Here is a 14,896-nt window from a genome sequence, read left to right as displayed (position 1 = left end):
ACAGTTAAAAGAATGGCAACATTATGTATGGAAAAATTTAGTTGAACTTACGCCAGATGATTGAAGAGAGTATTTATGATTAAGCAAAATTAATATTATATATATATGGCCTTTTAAGGAATAACTGCATAAGTAGACAAGTAGAAACCATTAAGGAAAACACTAATTGTTTTAACTACATAAAAATTAACATTAGTTGTCTGTGTGCAAAAAAATTACAAACAGTATAAAATCAAAACAATTAACTAGAAAAATCATTTGCTTAATTTATTGTAAACAATAAATTTCTGTCTCTGAAAACGCTCACAAAGCAAAACCAAAAAAAATGACAAATATTCCAGGTTAAAATTGAGTGAAAGGCCCCACCCCTCCGCCCACCGCCCGACTGGCCTGGTGCGGCAGCCACGCGCGCAGACATGGCGGAGAAGCTGGAGCTGAGGCTCAAGTCGCCCATGGGGACCGAGCCCGCCGTCTACCCGTGGCCGCTGCCGGTCTACGACAAACCCCACAATGCTGCTCACGAAATCATCACGACCATCCGGCTCAGAGATTTGGAAAGAGATAGTTTAACAGAAAAGGAATGCGTGAAGGAGAAATGGAATCTCTTGCCTGAATTTCTGCAGACAGAAATAAAGAATCAGTTATGTGACTTGGAAACCAAATTACATGAAGAAGAATTATCAGAGGAGGGCTACCGGGCTAAAGTCAAATCCCGTTTAAATAAAGATTTGTCCTTGAGAACGGAGCTCATGGTTTCATTCGGAAAGTGAATGGATGTCTAGAAAACGGGAGCCAGACAAGTGGTGAGGATCGCAGAGTGGAAATAGCAGAGAAAAACTAGTCCCCCAGACCTGTTTCCAAACTTTGCATGCCCAGGAGAAGCAAGTCCGATGGAGAAACAAAATCAGCTGAAGTCTCATGTCCAGGATTACAAGGCAAACTACCAGGCAGACCACCATCACATCTCATTTCACAAGGGGCCCTGCCAAACAGAAACCTGAGGAAGACCCTGAAAAAGCAAAATCAGATTATTCTGTCGATGAAGACGAAAAAGACCAGGAGGAAGAGAGATGTAGAGTTACATCCAGAGAGCGAGTTGCTGGACCGCTCCCTGCAGAAGAACCGGGAAGAGTAAGACCAGGAACACACGTGGAAGAAGAAAGAGATGATAAAGTAAACCCTGGTCACCTCCAGGAAGAAAAGAGGCTCAGAAGTCAAACCGAAGGACTAACACCTAAACAGAAATCTAAGGAGGAGCCAGACAGAGATGCGAGGCCCGGAGGAGCTCAGCCTGAAACGAATGAAGGAGAAGACTAAGTTGAAAAGAGGCATAGAAGTGAACCCAAAGATCTAGCTAGCAAACGGACACCAGAAGGAAAAGAACCTGAAAGAGTAAAACCACAATTTTCTGATGAGAAAGATGAGGATGAAAAGATAAACAGATCCCAGATATATTACTGAAATATCTACAGAAGTGCTTCTAAAAAGAGAGGAGTCTCTTCCTAAACATCACCACTGGGCTTCCCTGGTGGTGCAGTGGCTAAGAATCCGCCTGCCAGGCCATTTCGTGGACGATGGGTGTGCAAGAGCATCTGCGGGTGCCACGCGGGAGGGGATTTGAACCTCTGCGTTTCTAACCTGAGATCTCGAAATGCATCGTGATTCCTGTCCATTGGAGTGTAAAGTTTATGTAGGTAATCTTGGAAACAATGGTAACAAGACTGAATTGGAATGAGCTGTAGGCTATTATGGACCACTCCGAAGTGTGTGGGTTGCTAGAAACCCTCCTGACTTCACTTGTGTTGAATTTGAAGATCCCCAAGATGCAGCCAATGCTGTCCGAGAACTAGACGGAAGAACACTATGTGGCTGCCGAGTAAGAGTGGACCTGTCGAATGGGGAAAAGAGAAGTCGAAATCGTGGCCGCCTCCTTCTTGGGGTCGTTGACCTCGAGATGATTATCGGAGGAGGAGTCCTCCACCTTGCCACAGATCTCCAAGACGGAGAAGCTTCTCCCGCAGCTGGAGCAGGTCCCTTTCTAGATATAGGAGAAGAGAGGGATCACTGTCCCAGGATAGAAATCACAAGCCATCCCGATCTTTCTGTAGGTCTCCTAGCCGATCCAGGTCAAATGAAAGGGAACAGAAGACCACTTTGCAAGAGGAGTGGTGCACAGGAAATAACTTCATTCGACAGGTGTATGTACAGAAAATTCAAGTTTTGTTTGAGACTTCATAAGCTTGGTGCATTTTTTAAATGTTTTAGCTGTTCACATTTGTTTGTCTCTTGGAACAGTGACACATAAAGGTGTAATTCTCTGTGGTTTGAAGTGGATCACATGAGGCATGTAATATGAAGAATTGTTACTTTACAATGTTCCCTTAAGCAAAATTGAATTTGCTTTGAATTTTTAGTCTTGCCTAGACTGATAATAAAACTCTAACTCCTGACCAGCTTAAAAAAAAAAAAAATTTTGAGTGAAAGACACTAATAAACACACCAAAAAAAGAACAGCAAGGTCAATAAATACTTGAAAAGATATAATAAAAATATGAGTTAAAGTAAAATATTTTATTTGTATTATATTGGCAAAATTGTTAAGAGTTATTACGGATGCAGAGGAAAGATTATCCTGCTACACCTTCAGTGAGGGGATAAGATGGAGGGCAAATTCTTTCAAGAAGCAAAAAAAACCAATAAGTGTGCAGAAAGCCGTAAAAACCCCTTGATCTAACAATTCTAATTTCACTTAATTATTCTGAGAACATGTTTAATAATAGGAATAGTTTGTACACTATTGTTTATAAGCTATTAAAGAATAAAGCATTTGATTTGTATTTATTGTCATGAGAATATGTGCATGTATGCTGTTCATTTTTAAATGATCAAAAATGTATTCAGAATAATCTCCTTGTTAGAAATAAGACTATGCATACATACATACACACATATATACATACCTTCTTATAGTAGCAACTCATATACATACACACGCACATATATATGAACATATATATGTGCCTATATAACAGGTTGTTAACTAAAAATAATTATCTTTAGGTGGTAACATTGATGGGTTTAATATATTCTTTATTTATTGCATCTCGTCATTGTTTTAGTGAGTCTCTATAGCTTTTAATAAGAAAATAATACAAACTATAATAAATTATGTTAAGCAAAGGAGTAGGTGAGGATAAAGAAGACAAGCTACGAACAAACAAAACAAAAATGTAGTCAGTTAATTTATATCATGAAGTCTAAATACCTGAACACCAGTCATCACTGGTATTGTATGAATTCTTCATTTATGTTTGCTAATGTTAAGGGTAGTATAGTCTTGTCTGTTGGAAAGTATTGATGAAACAAATTTAGGTTAAAAGTTTTAATAAATCTATCCGCAGCTTCCCATAATTACAAACACATATGTGAATCTTTTGTACATAGGGATTATATAAAAGATGACACGGGCTTCCCTGGTGGCGCAGTGGTTGAGAGTCCGCCTGCCGATGCAGGGCACACGGGTTCGTGCCCCGGTCCAGGAAGATCCCACATGCCGCGGAGCGGCTGGGCCCGTGGGCCATGGCCGCTGAGCCTGCGCGTCCGGAGCCTGTGCTCCGCAACGGGAGAGGCCACAACAGTGAGAGGTCCACGTACCTCAAAAAAAAAAAAAAAGATGACACATGCCAAACAATTCTTCCATCACTGTTGAACTTGAAAAGGTTCCTTTGCATCTGAAGTTTAAAGAACCTCTGATATGTGATTATACATTTTTGCTTCATGAAGTACATCCCTACTTCTACTTTCTGCACCCTTCAGTTGATGCACTGACTGCTCAGTTCCCCATATTCCTTTGGACAATAAAGTGATGTTAAGGTTAATGTCTGCTATATCATTCCTTTTGAGCCTCTGTAAACATCTTGCTCCAAACTATTTCCCATAAATATTTATTTAAGATTCTAATAGCAGGCCTTTCCCATTTTACTATATCCTTGATTTCTTGCTTGGCAGGTTGGTTAGGTTATGTGACTACATTTTGGGTTATCCTTTTTGATATTCAGCGTTGACATATGACTCATAGGTGGCCTGGTTTTGTAAAGACGTGCAAAATATATGAAAGGAGTATTTTGAAAGGGTTACATAGTATGACATAATAACAATAGAAAAAGTGTTATATGGCATGACATAAAAAGAAAAAATAATATTTGTTGAGATACAAAAGAAAGTAGAATTATATTGGTGATAATACTCTTAACAGAAGGACATACCAATCAGTGTTTTCAGTTATATAAAATTCTTCCATCTGGTACAATTCTAGCAAGAAAATAAATATTAAGGTGGAGTACTGAATCTCATTTTACAGGATTAATAATAATAATAAAATAGAGTGGAGAAAATCTATTCTCGTGTGCTCATTTCTTTTGCAACAGCATACAGCTGTGTTCTATCTTTTATTGTGTATATTATTTAAGAATTCTATTTCTTTAAACTTTGATCATGTAATTTTCTTACATCTGGTTTTATTTGGCACTTGCTAGAGAGTGTGTATAAAAGGTTAGTTGAACATGTACACTCAACTATAGTAAAAAGAGTGTAGATCTTTCATAAAATATACATGTATAATATTTATATGCAATTTAATTGCTATTTATATTGACAATAAATATCTGTCAGTGTGGTTTAAAATGGTTTAAACTAGTTAAAATTATAAGATGTTATTTTAATTCTGAATCTTACTTTTGGTTGTTGCTACCAATCTATTCCATATATATTTAATCTACTACCACATATATCTTAAAATATGTTTATTTTTTCTGTATCTTAGCGTTGATCATTAAGCACTGTAATTACAGGTTGAGACTTCAGATTCTGGTCAACTCTGTGACCCTGAGCAAGTAACTAAACCTCTCATTACTTAGCTGAAAATGGGTTTAATCATAGCATTTACATCATAGTGTGATTGTAAGCATTCAAAGTGATAATGCACATAAACTATTTAGAATGCTGGGTGGTATGTAAACACTCAAAAATGTTACCTGTCATTATTATTTACCTTTATGATTACATTGCATGTGTCCTCTTGTGAAGTAAGAATTTACTATCTCCTTAGAATCAATTATTTTAGGTTAAAGTGAATCTGTAATAATTATCAAAACTGTGTTATTCAGCAAAATTTATGAATATTGAATTCCAGAAGTTGCCCAAATGCTGTATTATTTTTTCCAAAGTAACTGTTCTAATCTTTACTCATTGAAAGGGCATTTATTTGAATAAAACATAAGATACACAAGAACAGAAAAAAGTAGAATGGTGTCTCCCTGTTATAAAAAGGAAAAATAAGATTATTCATATATGAATATTGAAATATGATATTGGAGATGAAAATAAGACCCTTAAGAGAGTCTTAAGAGTCTTAAAAATAAGAATATTCTTAATAGAATTTTTACTTTAGAACCATTTAAATTTTATATATTTGATTTATAAAAAGAAAAAAGAAAAAAATGAGGCTAACACATAATGTAAACATGCGCAAGAATGCATTATTTCAGATAACTTTGAAATACAGCATGGTGACTGTGCCTTAAGGCAGCTAGTCTCCAAGGAGATATATTCCATTGCTTGAAATAATAGGTACTATATAGGTTAGAGATATGTTCAATAATTTGATACCTGAATCTTTCACTTCAGTACCACAATATTATGTTTTTAACTTCAGGATAACCCCCATGAGATCTTAAGAATTAAATGATGTGTAAATGAATGTTTCACAACACTTGATTTTCTTTTCAGAAAAAGATATTAATGATAAATATTTTAAAATATGTTAAAACCACATGAAATGTTACCACACAACATGACAAAAATCATTTTCAAGTGCCAAAGGCAACTGAAACAACATACCACGAAGAATATGAAAAGGCAAGTCACTGACTAGGAGAAAATATTCACAACACATACATCTGAGAAAGAACTTATATCTAGAATATACAAAGAACTCTTACAGCTCAATAATAAAAGGACAAACAAATTTAAAAATGGTCACAAGATTCTAACAGACACTTCATAGAAAAAGATGTACAAGTAAGCACATGGAAAAGTGTTTGACATCATGGAATGCAAATGAAGCTGCAATGGGATACCACCGCATATTCACTAGAATGGCTAAAATGTGTTGACCAGTATGTATGACTCTCGCACGTTGCTGCTGGTGATGTAAAATGGTACAACCACTTGGCAAATTTATTTGCAAGTTTCTCCTAGAGTTAAACATTCACTCTTATAATGCAAGAGAATTAAATACATATGTTCATAGAAAGACTTTACACAAATAGTCATAGCAGCTTTACTTATAACGGCCAAAAACTGGAAAGAACTCAAAAGTCCATCAACAGGTAAATGGATAAACAAAAGCTGGTATATCCATACAAAAGAATACCAACCAGCAATGAAAATGTTTGAACTACACACAACAGTGATGAATCTCAAAATCATTATGCTAAGTGAGAGAAGCCAGATATAAAAGAGTACATATAATATGCTTCAATAACATGAAATTCTAGAAAAAGCAACTCTAGTTTATAGGAACAGAAAGCAGGTCAGCACATGCCTAGGACTGGGAATGTAGGGGATTGACAGGGAAAGAGCACAAGGAAACCTATAGAGTGATGGAAATGTTATATGTATATCTTGATTGTGGTAAAGAGTACCAGAAATATACATTTGATGAAACTCTTCAAGCTGTGCATTTAAAATGGATACATTTTATTATATGTAAATTAGAGTTCAGTAAAGTTGATTAACATCTTCTGCACCTTATGAAAGGGGAGTTGAATTCCCTTTGACACTATTTCCCATGTTGAAAGTCAATTTTATTCTTTTGAATATAATATGTGTTGACTGAATCTAAAATAGCACTGAAAATATTTTCAGAGAAATTTCTCCTATTTCTCGATCTATCTATATCCACAGCTGTCTTGTAGACATCATAAATATCTGCAGCCATTTCCAAGGACCTATATGTTTGAATTAAAGTTCTAAATTTGAAAAATTATGGATTTCTGATTAAACTGGCATTTTAAGATCACACATCATCTTATTTCACACAGAGCAATAATAGGCTAAAAATTAAAAAGAAAAATAAGAACTGCCTAGAGTTCTTTTAAAAAAGAAAAGACAGTTTCACGGGCAAACAAGAAGCAAATGAAATACAAAGTGTGTGTGTGTGTGTGTGTGTGTATGTGTATTTATTTATATTACAGATCACAAAATATACTGATGTGGTAATTCACAAAGCCAGTCACAATCATCACAGTTTTTCTATATTAAGCATCCTTTTGGTGGCATGGGACTTTTACTATCTGTCCATGTCTTTATTATCTGTCCATGTCTTAAAGTAAAGAGCATACCCTTGGACTCTTTTTTGAAAATAGCATCTTTGATTAATGAGTCTACTGTACTCATTAATCAAAGTGATGTATTACTTTTTATTTATTTTAAAATTATTGGGAAAATAATTTTTCATAGGATCTGAAAGAAATAATTCAGAGAGAGTTTATATTTGTGAATGACAATAAAGACAATAAAGAGTTTATATTTGTGAATGACAATAATGACAGTAAAGACAATGACAATGACAATTTTATTTTTTTAAAATTTCTAAACACCTTATCAAATCTACAAAATAAAGAAAAAGGATGCTTCTTGGGCTTCCCTGGTGGTGCAGTGGTTGAGAGTCCGCCTGCCGATGCAGGGGACACGGGTTCGTGCCCTGGTCCGGGAAGATCCCACATGCCCCGGAGCGGCTAGGCCCGTGAGCCATGGCCGCTGAGCCTGCGCGTCTGGAGCCTGTGCTCCGCAACGGGAGAGGCCACAACAGTGAGACGCCCGCTTACCGCAAAAAAAACAAAAGAAAGAAAAAGGATACTTCTTTTGATTACACAAAAATTCCAATTTTAAAAGTAACACACTCCCTTTATAGAAAAATTTAAGAATTACAAAATGATTTAAAACAGAAAAAAGCCACTATAAATATTTCATTTAATCTTTTAAAACTATTTTACATGCTTAGTTGTGATATTCCTCATATATAAATTTATATCCTACTTCTTACCTTAACATGACAAAATAACATTTTTATGTTAACTCTATTTTAATTCTTTTTAAATAGTTACATAATGTCATAGTACAGTTTCTTACTTAAAAATTCTTGTACTAATGTACATTTAAGAATTTCCAAATTTAGCTCTAATGGGTAACTTGACCTTTTATTTTTGTATTTTAAGCACTTTCATAAGAACAAATTTCCAGAAGTGAAAATACTGGATCAAATGGAACATTTTTGAAAAACAAGTGGAATACAAAACTGACCTTTAGCTGTTGCCGTTTACTATTCTCCAAATTACTTAAGTATCACAGCTCAAATGTTGTAGTGTTAAAAAGGTTTTCTATCCTTTCCACATCTGTACAGCTTTCTCTTTGTCATCAAATTCTACTTTTATATCCACTCATAATTTCAGCCTCTCATGAAGATGGCCATCAAAAGAAACATATATAAATGCAATGAACCAGTTAGTAATTGGATCATGTTGTAAAGGTTTTTGGAAGGCAGCTGTAGAAACTGTCCTGAGTTAATTATTTAACTTTACTTTCCTCACTTGAAAAATGAGGCTAATAATATGTCCCATAGGGTAATTGCTTAGATTAAATAATATTAGACAAAGCTGCTCTTGTGCAAATGTCATTGCCTTCTCATTCCCTTCTCAAAATAAGAGAAGGCGGCTAGTCTACATGTGTATTAAACATGAACTTTGGCTCTTTTCTTTATTGAAAAAGCACTCAGGAAGGGTTTCTATATTAAGGACCAGGCTTCATAATTTAGAACATGGATAAGTGACTCAGTTACCAGTGTGTCCAGTCAGACTTCAGAGGATTCATTTGGTAATGTTTACATGTGGTCCTTTTCATGAATTGACTGGATAATGAAATTGCTGAAAATGAAGATTAAGTTTACTTTCTCACAATTTAAAATTGCTAAGGCAATTTTCTCTATTTTTTAAACGGAATTACCTTTATTCCACACTAATTTTTGTTTTTGTTTTTCTGGAACTGAGGGGACTTGGATTTTTTAAAATTTTCATGTATATCCAGTTATCTTAAAATAGCATATGGTTATCTAGAAAAATAATTGAATTACAATGTCAGTATGAATATAACACAAAATTGAAATAAATGTTTACTTTTGAACTAAATATTATTTTGTAGTATTTCTATTACATACACACGTTTAAAAAATCAGTGCAAATCATTATTTAAGGAGTCTTTATATTTTGCTGTTTACATCTAGGAAAATAACTTCTGTTAAAAGTAATGCACTACTACCTGAAACTAACACAACATTGTAAATCAACTATACTTCAATAAAAAAATAAAATAAATTAAAAACAACTAAATAACTAAGATTTGTTTAGCTACTTAAAATAAGTAATGCACTACTTAATACTTTAGTTAAATAGAAAATTTTTATATTTTCTGTAATTTGAGCCCAGAAATTTAATAAAACAGAATAATGTTGGGGATTACTTAGGTTTATTTTTAGACTACTCAATTGTGTTTTGCAACAGAAGTATAGAACTATGAATCAAAAGGCCTGAGTTCTCAAAACTTCTATCACTTTATTATAATATGATCTTACTTAATTCTCACCCAAAGTCCTGACATTGTTTTAATACAAAATTCACTGGTAAGACAGCATAGACTCCCAGAGATTAATTTTGTCTAAACAAATCCTTTATTCTTCTCTCGTGCTATTTTGCCTCAGATTAAATATTGGGTACCAAAGGAGTAATATGCTGAGCCCTAGACTGAAATATGAGGTTTTATCATGTATATTAATCTTGATACTTCACTGTGTCCTATCATGCTCTTCTCTGTATGGACCTTTTAATATTGTCTTGGAAGAAAAAAAATCAGAGCAAAGGAAATGGAGGAAGGAAGAAAAGGAGGAAGAAAGGAATGAAGGAAGGGCTAGAGTGAGACTATGGACACACCTGTCAGAACTTGAGAGCATTATGGAAAAAAACATGACTGGGGTAAATTATAAATAAAATGATAAAAGGCAGTTGACAAGAGAAATATGAAGAATAAAGAAAATATAGGAAGAAATTATTTTTAACATACTTGATATTTTGTAAGAGGTTATGAAAAGACTGTGTATTCCACTACACACAGACTTAATGAGCTGGACCTCATATGCTGGATTCCTTCACTCCCACAAAATTCAGGCTTTCTTTATAATACTGTCATTGTCTGTCTAGATGTCTATGTCCTATCACTGACTTTGGGAAAATTTGAATTTCCTGGTATATTGAAAAAGATGGTTGTCTAGAAAGAATAATTTGAGCAAAATATTGGGCCAGTGGTAATCATCAGTCCTATTGGATAATCACTGGGCAACTGCCAAAGAGACATCCTCCCCCAGTGCCTATAGAACTACAGACATACTCAAAGGCCCTGGAGATGGATGGTGCTCATTGGTTGCTGAATGCACAGTCTGCAGGTTCTAGAAAAACTTCTAGGCTTCTTGTGCTTGGGGACAATAAAATTTACTTGGATAGAGATAGCGTCAGTAGTTACTCCACTTCTTTCCATGAGATATAATCAGGTCTGGATTCCTAGTCCTATATAACTCTAGCCCTTCTCTCTCTTTATTTATTTATAATCTCAGAGCTTGGAAATTTCTTCTTAGCAAGATACCAAAATTCAGAAAACATTTTGGAAAAAATTGATCAATTCAACTAAAATGCAAACAAACCAAAAAAACCTCTGTATATCAAACAATAAAAATAATAACAAAAACCCTTTGTAATGCTAAAGATTGGCAAGAAACTCAGTTAATAGTTTATGAAGCAAAAATCTCATATAACTTGATATGACAAAAACAAATAATACAGTAGTGTAAGTGAATGATGAAATGGTCAGGCACTTTATAGAAAAAGAGATTCCAGTGGCTTATACATATAAAAGAAAATACTAATTCCACTAATAATTAAATAGAAATTAAAATAGGTTTTATCTATCAGATTGGCAAGTATGCTAAGAGTTTTGATAAGTGATAGCAAAACTATAGAGAAATTGTCACTCTCACACTGTAGTTGGAATATGAATTGGTACAGTCCTTCTACATGGCATTTTGACAATATTCATATTTTATAAACCATATACGTTTGTTCACAGCAAAGCACAGCTGGGTATTTGCCCAGTGAATATATTCCCAAAAGATAAATATTTAAGAAGGACTTTTGCGGTATTGTTTCTATCAGCAAAATTCTAGAAAAAAAAATCAAAATATTCAATATAAGATAATAATGTTAAATAATATATATTGCATTCTTATGATTAAACATTTTGCTCTTTTTAAAAGAAAGAGGAAGATTTGTACCTCTGAGATGGAAGTTTTTGAGCTCTGAGTTTTAAACTTGGAAAAAATAATGTACAGGGTAGTGTGGATAGTTAACTACCTTGTTTTCTTTCTGGGCACATAATACATCCAAGTGCTTGTCTACATCTTTCACATAAATAATCACCTTCTGTTATCTAATCCAATCTGTTATCTTTGGCCTTCAATTTGTTCTGCGATTGGTCATCATGGGTGTAGTTCAAAATAAGTATTTGGTAACAGGGCTTATTTGTGTTCCTTGTTTTAAATCACTAATTTACAGCCTCTTAAATATTTTGTACTAAGCCCCATGTAAACAAAATAGCATACCACTGCATACATATTTAATGCCCTTTGCCTGCTTTTTTGTTTGATAAGGCCTTGGGTAATTAAACAGGTAACTAATTCAAATTACTAATAAAAAAAGTATTTTTCTCTGTACTAACCCACCAAACATGATCCATCAACTTTGAAAAATAACAATGCTATGCTTTCATCCCTGATGAGCTAAAAAGTACAGTTCTTCATCCCCCCAAATTTGATAGCTTAAAAAATAAACACCTATTTCACAGTTTCTGTGGGTCAAGAATCTGGGAGCAGCTCAGCTGGGTGGTTCTAGCTCAGGGTTCCTTAGGAGGTTGCAGTCAAGCTGTCAGATGAGACTGCTGTTATCTCAAGGCTCAACTAGGACTGGAGAAACTGCTTCCAAGCCCAGTCGTGTGGTTGTTGACAAGCTTCAGGTCATCCTGGCTGTTGGGTGGAAGTCTCCGTTTTCCCCCCCATCCCTGCCTAAATGTCACAAGGTTGTGATTGGCTTCCCCCAGAAAAAATGATCTAAAAGAGAGTGCACCCTAAAGACGGAAGCTGCAGTCTTTTTATAATCTAACCTTGGCAGCGATACAACCCATAACTTCTGCCACATTCTATTAGAATCAAGTCACTAAGTCCAGCCCATACGCAGAGTTAGGGGAGTTAAGTCCCACTTCTGGAAGCATGGAGTGTCAAAAAACTTTTTGGACATATTTTTAAAATATCATTGCGTTGTCCTTTTTCTCTTTAACATGTCATAATTCAAGCTTTAGATAAGGCGACTGTGGATGAGAATTGATCTATAATAAACAACGTAAAGAGCACTATTCTACCTGAACATTGCAGTGTTATTAGTTAATCACTAATATGAAATTTCCAGCCTTGATAAATATTTTCTTATTAGATATGAATAATATAATTTTGATGTAGGTAATTCCCTTAACACTGAAAATTTTTTATTTTTGCCCATCAATCAAAATAGCGCTTTGGAGAATATTTGGTATCTATATATCTATATAGTTTTTAGAGAAACTGAAACCTCTAATCAAAGACTTCCACACATTTTCATAATTCTACAATTTTATTTCATCTTTCATATTTTGAAATTAACTTGGAAATATATATTTATATATATAGTACATACAATAGTATATACATATGTATAATATATATAATTTTGTATATTTGGATAGGAATCAATATTTTAATATTGATATATGACACAAAATACTTAAACTTATTCAAAATTAAAATGGCTCTTTATAAAGTTACCATAACTAAATGACACTCCTGAAATATAGATATTTGAAGTTTTATTTAAAATTCGTATAATTCATTTCTATCCACAACTTTCAAATTGGATTGTTTCCCACACATATCACGAGTTAGGCAAAACTTCAAATTAATTAACACATTTTTACCTGAGGATGTTTTTATTTAGTAATTTACATTAGTATTTCCTTCTTTGTGGCACTTAGCCTATTATAAAGATAAAGTTAACTATTTTACTGAACTGCTTGTTACTCTACTCTTTTCTTTTAAACTTAGGAAAGTACATCATGATGTTGCTGTTGTTTTAACTATACACACCTGGCTCCTTTTCATCCCCATATCTATTCCTTGTCTGTCGTAGTTTTTTTATACAAAATTCGGAGGTAATATTGACAAAGGAAATTCAAGCAATCACCATTTGAAACTCTTAAGTTAGGATGTCTCAAATGAATATTGGCTGGAACACTAGAGTAGGAAATCTAAAGACATAAAATATCAGGAAAACCAGGAGGAAGAAAGGGAAAAGAAAGTAGTATTTCAGCAGGATTACAAAATTGAGAAATGGCCTTGAACCAAGGGAAGAAGAATAATCCTAGTCTTTAGTTAAATTAAAAGAAATGTTTCTCATATTGAGTAAGTTACTCAGGTTGGGAGTTAGAGTGGGAGAAACCCAGGAGCTGGTTACTGGATCTTCACAGTAAAACACCTATTCAGTGCAACAAAATAAACATTCATTGGCTTGATCAGATGCTAGAGCAGTTGGATTGATTCGCTGCAGCATAAACCAAGTGCTGAATTAAGGGTTTTTTATATTTTAAATATTTATATTATATATTTAAATAGAGAAGGTAATATATGTACTATACTGAGAGCATGAAGGACTAGTTTAAATTTTAGATTTACTACCAATCCAAAGATACATATATATTATTTTGGTAGCATCTAGAGATTTTCCTACATGCTTTACTGACCCATGTCAGAGGTTGATTGCCACTCTTTGCTGCAATCAGAGCCCTATCACAGCTACTTGGGGTGAAATTGGCCATAGTGGGGTATCGATGTCTGTCCCCACCGCAGTCTCCACCTGGGCCTTTGAATCTCAGGAGGATAGTGCTCTCTATCAAAGCCAGTCTGAGGTCTGCTTTCGCAGCTGGTTTCTGCCAAAAACTTAAGTTTGGGAAACTGGATTACAGACCTCCCTTCTATCTTTTTGGGAAAATTTCTTTTGTTGTACCCTTGCTTTGCTCGAAATTAACACACTTTCTGAACGTTTATTTCTCCCTTGCACGTCACGCATGCCTATAACTAGGATAGATTCCTTGTGTCCTTCTTTAATTCTGGTTCGTGATTGCTGCTATTCCTGAGTTACACTTTCTTTCTTCATTTTCCTGTACTTTCTATCCCTTCCTACCTGTCTCACCAAAAGTTCAGGTGAGAACGGAGTGTCAGACCATGCTCCTGATAGCTAGTGCTGACAGAGGTAAAAGCTTTGTACATACAGGGAGATGTCTGGGAATCTGATTCTTTCTCTGATGCTCCTCCACTGGATCTTATTTTCTACCCTGGCTTTAGAAATTTCATTTTTGTAATCTGTGAAAATGGAGACAATTGACTCATTGTGCATTTAGAAATCCAGTCTCTGCTGGATCTGAATTATATGGATCATTAATTGGGAATGTGAAAAAAAAAGTTTTCTTGGCACTATAACAAAATGCTTATTTGAAAAGTTGTAGTGAGTCTGTCAGCATGACTACATGATGTCACAGGAATTGACTTGGTTTTGAAAAGTACCTGAATCAGCCATTTATTCTGAATTTAGTTAGATAGGGTGATGACTACCAACTGAACTTTTAGCTGAAAACACTGAATGCCTATACTTATTTG

General features: G+C 34.5%; 1 pseudogene; it reads left to right on the top strand.

The window, feature by feature from the left end:
* The first annotated feature begins 1,004 nt into the window (after window positions 1-1,004).
* Window positions 1,005-2,478, top strand: LOC111164635 (serine/arginine-rich splicing factor 3 pseudogene; annotated as a pseudogene).
* The last annotated feature ends 12,418 nt before the right edge of the window (window positions 2,479-14,896 follow it).

Source organism: Delphinapterus leucas, chromosome 9 (assembly GCF_059928025.1).
Source record: "Delphinapterus leucas isolate spDelLeu-1000000601 "Yukka" chromosome 9, BTC_Dleu_Yukka2, whole genome shotgun sequence".
In the NCBI taxonomy this organism is placed as follows: Eukaryota; Metazoa; Chordata; class Mammalia; order Artiodactyla; family Monodontidae; genus Delphinapterus; species Delphinapterus leucas.
Note: the sequence above shows the minus strand (reverse complement) of the source record. Positions and strands in the feature narration are given on the sequence as shown.